Raw genomic sequence first — 6,000 nt, forward strand, 5'->3', positions numbered from 1 at the left:
GTGCAGCAGGTGTGGTAGACAGGACCTTTTGAGTCATGGCACCAGTGCTTTGGAATGCCCTCTCAAGGAAGGTTATCTTGGCCCCACCATCATATATATCCCATTGACTAGTAAAGAAGTGACAGTTTTGGGAGGCTTGATGGGTAAGATATTATTATTAGTTGGTTCTCAATGGGGGGGGGTTCAGACTGTTGCTCTTTAATGTTCTTTGATTCTATTTTGCTGGTTATGTGTTTTTCAGCCCAATTTCCAAAGGGAAGGCTTATGAGATCACCACATGTGTGGGGACCTGCTAATAACTGTTGTGTTTATAGTACAATACAAACCTAATTCACACTCATGGAAAGAGACCCTAAGTGATCCTAACAAGAGTATCCCCCCACCCCAAAATACCATTTTGGTTCAACATGATGGCCACTCAAAGTATAACCATCACACACTCATTTAGAATCCATGTGCTGAATCCTCTCATGTATCAGTTCACGGGACATGGGAGGCGGTCCTGTTGGGGTATGCTAGGAGGACTAATTTCCTCTCTATTACCATACGGAAACAAGATGGCAGCCTATCACAGTATAAGCACCACCCCTTTAGAATTAATATACTGATAGTCAGATACAAACCACATGGGACAGGGTCCTAGAGTATTCCAATATGGTCTTTTAGTTAGAATCTGCCACCCTGAAGGCACACACACTATAAGTACCTCCCATTTAAAACTGTATTGGACAAAAAAGTGGACAAAAGCACAATTTCCAAGAATGATAATCATATACTATCCAATGGATTTCATTCCTTTAATGGAACTTAGATATTGAAAGAAGCACAAAGTAGGCTACATCCATCCATTCTCCTTATCAATTCCCATATTAGCCACCTTGAATTCTCTAGTATACAGGATGGCTAATATCGAGGATATGCATTTTTAAGCTGACACTCTGCTTTCTCCACACGAGTGAGTAAATGGCTGATATAGCAACTAGGGTTCCCACCTTTCTAGCACCTTTATGACAGGGTTTATTCTTAACAAGCGATATACACAATACTTTGAGCATTCTAAATCTAGAGTTGCCCACTGACCAGAAAAAACATGGATCTGGCCTGCTCCTATGCAGCAGCTTGATCTGCAAGTAAAGCATTACACCGCGCAGAGGTATTTTCATCCGCAGGTGTCTGCAGATCAAGTTGCTGTTGAAGGCACAGGAGCTGGGGGGAAAAGGTTTCCCGCTCAAAGCACACGATCTTCTTTCACATCAGGGCACTTGCCTTGCATGTAAACAGTCCTAGGTTCAGGTCCTGACAACTTATATAGGATGGCTGGGAAAGAACTCTGCCTGAGAACTTGGGTGGGAGAGCCGCTGCCAATCACAGGAGGTCAATAAGCCAAGGGTCTAACTTGGTTTAAGGCAGCTTTCTAGCAACCCTGTAAAGCAGGTCATTCCCATATAGCAGGAGGAGGGAGAAAAGAGCCAACCATAGGCACTTGCCTAAAGCCACCTAGAAAGTTCATGCTGGCAGTAGGTGTAGTGGTGGTGTCGTGGTTAGAGTGCTGGACTAGGACCGGGAAGACCCAAGTTCAAATCCCCATTCAGCCATGAGACTTGCTGGGTGACTCTGGGCCAGTCACTTCTCTCTCAGCCTAACCTACTTCGCAGGGTTGTTGTGAGGAGAAACCTAAGTATGTAGCAATAGCAATAGCACTTACATTTATATACCGCTCTATAGCTGGAAGCTCTCTAAGTGGTTTACAATGATTTAGCATATTGCCCCCAACATTCTGGGTACTCAGAATGGCTCTCCCATTCTGTAGTACACCGCTTCCTCCTTGGAGGAAGAGCGAGATTTATAAAATGTAAAATAAATAAATAAGTGCGATGTGAGCGGAAGGCTTCTCGACTGACATGCAGTTGCCAATTCAGAAGTGCAGGGGGCGCTCTCCATGACAGCCCCCCGGCCATGCCCACCCCAGGTCCCCAACAGCCAGAGAAGGCAAGAAGTCCCGGCGCTCTCCGTCCCTGCGCGTCCCCCCTCCACTACACCCCTGCTCACAAGGCTATACTACAAGAGCTTCGGCTACTGCGTGAGCATGACAGGCAGCCTTCAGCAGGCAGGCACAACTTGTTCTCCGGCATCGCAGTACTTTCATTCCAGGAAAAACTGCCCCTGTTGAACGGCTTCACGTCGCCTTCTTACAGGAGCAGCTCCATCAGAAACAGAAGCAGCAACGCTCGCTAAGCAAGGGGCTCCACTCTACAAGACGAGCTACCTCTGCCTGTTGTAGAAACCCCAGGCTGGCATGAGAGCATGCCGGGAGCAATGCCTAGGCAAACTTTTCTCGGGAGTGAAACGCAGCCTTGGATACAATGCAGTCGGCACAAGGTCGGGCGGGCTACAACTTCCCCAACACGCAAGCTGCAGCCAGCTCTTACCCTGGTTCGGCCCCACGCCGAACTTCAGCGGCAGCTCCTCTTCAAGCACCCGACCCGCTTCCTGGTCCAACGGCGGTGGCAGCGGCAGCGCTTCTCTGTAGCAAACAGTGGGCAACAACTGTTTCCTGGACGGCGAAGACAGAGGCCGGCCAGTGCCAGGCACTCCGGGCATGGTACCCTGTGAGTGCGTAGCAGCGATCACAGTGCATTCCACTGCCTTGGGATTGGCCAGGGAAAGGAGGACACGCCCTTTCTAGAGATCTCCTTGCTGCTGCCTAGAGTCTGCTCCAAGAAATATTCCCCTCTCAAAGTGCTTGAGAAAGGGCGGCAGCAGCAGGGTATGCACCTCCCGGAAGGAAGGGCGGAGAACGGGTAACTGCCAGTTAGTGCCTGCAACTGAGCTGCAGCATAAATTAAAGGATTAGGTCTTGGAAGTGCGGGTGTTTTTTGAGTTCTCTCCATTGCGTCTTTACGAACCCCGGCATGTAAATTCAATGGGTGCAGCAGCAGGCTTGATGTCATCAGTTAACAATAACAGTTTATATGCCGCTTTTCAGCAAAAGGTTCCAAAGCGGTTTACGTAGAGAAATAATAAATAAGATGGCTCCCTGTCCCCAAAGGGCTCACAATCTAAAAAGAAACATGACAGCAGGGACATAACTATAATAGGGCAAGGGGAGACAGTTGTCTGGAGGCCCACTGCCTTGGGGCCCCACCAGAGGCAAGTCATATGGCTGACTCCCCCAGCCACGCACCCCCGGGCTTCCTTCAGTTGTATTCTTCCTCCGAAATTGATGTGAGTGTTAAGACCTGGAGCTACCAGAACAGCATGTCTTTCTCTAGCACCATCAAATGACTTGCATCGTCCACAATTTACAAAACCTTTTAAAAAATAATTTAGGATGATGTTCTATTGTGGCACATAGGTTATATATATAAATTTTATTCTGCTTTTTGTTACCACTATTCAGCCTCCTTTAAGATTTCTTTACTTCATGAGCTGAGCTTGGGGGGAGGGGGGCGCATTTTAAAAGCTTGTCTCTGGGCCCAGCCCACTCTTTTAGAGAGTTCAAAGTACTGTACAGGGCCAGTCATCTGTAGTAGACTACCGTCCTGTATGCGCCTGAGATAAAGCCCTACTGAACAAATGGGATTTACTTCTGAATAAACATGCATAGGTTTGGGCTGTTTGCTGCTTTGCTTTACCAAGTTTAGCAGCGCAATCCTATGCACGTTTACTCAAAAATAAGTCCTAGTGTGTTCAATGAGACTTACTCCCTAGACCCTAGTACAGGTAAGTGTGGTTAGGGTCGTAAGCATGAGGGGGATGTGGCTGCAAGTTGTAAGGATAAAACAGAGAGCAGACCTATTGTATGTTGCCTGTTGTTCCTTGGAAGAAATATCAGAGACAAATGTGATGAATAAATAAGGAGACTCCTCCATCCTATATAATAAAACGCTAGGGTGCCTGCGGCCGTGTCTCCGGCCGTGTCTCCGGTGGGTGTTCTGCGCATGCGTGGCGCGCGTGTGCACAGAACACAGCGAAAGGGAAGCGGAGTGGGTGGCTGCCGCCATGTTGGGAGCGTCGGGGAGGCGCCCTCCCCGCGACCGCGGCGAGGGGACTGGGCCCGATGGCGGTGGAGGCCGCGGCAGGGTGACTGGGCCGGATGGTGGCGGCGGCGGCGGGGGGGGAGACTGGGCCCGCTGGTGGCAGCATCTGCAGCAGCGGGACTGGGCCCACTGGTGGTGGCGGACGCGGTGGGGGGACTGGGCCCGCTGGCGGCGGCAGCCACACTCGGCCCCGCCAGCCACTCGGTGATGGTGGTGCGGCGGGGCGGGGGCGGCCCGGCGTTCTTCTAGCGCCCGTTAATGTAACTGGCCTAATGTGACTAGTATCTTTATATTATCATGCATCCCAGATAGTTTATTAACTGGAGTCATCATTCCATGTTGATGTTCTTCTCCCACACGTAATTAACAAGTTAGCTTCTAATGAGTTTCTCTTTTAGGAAAATAACAATGTTTGTTCAGACCTACAAGGTCAAAAATGTCCAGTCTGTACGTTCCACACACACAAACACACACAGAGAGAATTTTTTTTATTCTAAGCCTACAAAAGAATTTTATGAAAATTACTATCTTTTGCAGAATGTCCAGAGTTCTGGGCATCCTGAAAACAGATTGTAAGCATGGAATCAAAAAGATGGAGTTACTGATGAAATCTGAAACTGAAATAATCGGTTGTTTTTTCTTTTTCTTACAGCCATGCTTTTCCCCTTTTGAATCCTCCAACAGAAACTCTGTAGAGATGGAATACAAGAAAGACCTGAGTCTGGAAGGCAAAGGAGCAGAGCTGGCCTCCACAGCCATCTCATTGTACTAATACATAAGGCAAAATGCCCAAGCAGCCCAGAAGTGTAGCTCAGGGCAGGACATGCAGGGATGAGCTCCACAGCGGGGGAAAGGCAGCCAGTCAGATTGGGGCAGAGACCCAGGCAATAAGAACTAGCAGGGGGTCTGGTATTTGATATTATTTGTTGTTTTATTGCATTTTAATGTATTTTCTGTTGTCAGCCCCACTGGACTCTTTATTAGAAAAGTGGGGTCTCCTCTTTCTGCAAGCTGACATTGAAAAGCAGAATTAAACACAACACATTGTGAAACTTAAAACACCACATTTGGTGTGCTGATTGTGTTGTGCCTGTCTATCACAAGACAGTTGGAGTATGACTAGGCCACAGAGGCCTGAATTCAAAATCCCCATTCAGCCATAAAAGACACTGTGTGACTGTGGACTTGCATGACTCTCAGCCTAACCTACCTCTCAGGGTGGTTGTGAGGATAAAAAGAACCATAACAATAATGTTGAATATCTGCCTCAAATCTGCTACATACATCTCATTGCACCACATAGCATTTTCTCCTGCCCTCAGCAGCAGTGGATAAAGTAACTCCATTGTTCAATGCCTCACAACAGCCCTGCAAGGTAGGTTAGGATGGGAGTTGTATGACTGGTGCAGTTCTTTATAGGGATGTGCACAGAACTGGTTCCGAGGCCCTTTATGGGCCTTTGAACTGGTTCGAAATATCGGCAGTTCAGCCAGTTCAAAGGTGGGGGGGGGGATTTCTTTAAGGACGGGTGGGTGGAGGGTGCTCTTGTGTACACATTTTGTGTACATTGGCAGCTTCCACACAATGGTTGCAAAGCAGAAAACACAAAGCTACCAGAATGGATCATTCTCTCAATATGCCTTAATGACACATATTAGCAAGACATCACTTTTTAAGTGGGTGAGGAAGGATCACATTTCCACCAAGCTGAGTCATCTGGCAAAGCATAAAAATACTTCCTCTATTACACAGTGTTAAAGGAAATTTTAAAGTTTTCTTCCCACATTTTCCTAAATGTTCATAATTGTTCTACCACATCCAGAGGCCAGACTATCAGAGCTACATAGGAAAAGACAGCAGTCCACAGATATCAGAGATCTTGAAGAAGGAGCATACTTTTCCCTCTGTTGCTGCCGAGGTCAGGATTTGAAGAGCTGCAAGCATGAGGATGCAGATGTAG

General features: G+C 47.8%; 1 protein-coding gene across 4 annotated transcripts in view; it reads right to left on the minus strand.

Annotated features, from left to right (window-relative positions):
* The window catches only part of TBC1D2 (TBC1 domain family member 2), a 61,178-nt gene extending 58,427 nt beyond the window's left edge, over positions 1-2,751 (minus strand). The window contains exon 1 of one of the 4 annotated variants that reach the window (XM_053299497.1): positions 2,430-2,751. The gene's annotated coding sequence lies outside the window, so the exon portion shown is untranslated. The remainder of the gene's footprint in view (positions 1-2,429) is intronic. The other 3 variants (XM_053299496.1, XM_053299498.1, XM_053299501.1) reach the window with 3 other exon arrangements.
* Between the last annotated feature and the right edge of the window lie 3,249 nt (positions 2,752-6,000).

Source organism: Hemicordylus capensis, chromosome 2 (genome assembly GCF_027244095.1).
Source record: "Hemicordylus capensis ecotype Gifberg chromosome 2, rHemCap1.1.pri, whole genome shotgun sequence".
Classification (NCBI taxonomy): Eukaryota; Metazoa; Chordata; class Lepidosauria; order Squamata; family Cordylidae; genus Hemicordylus; species Hemicordylus capensis.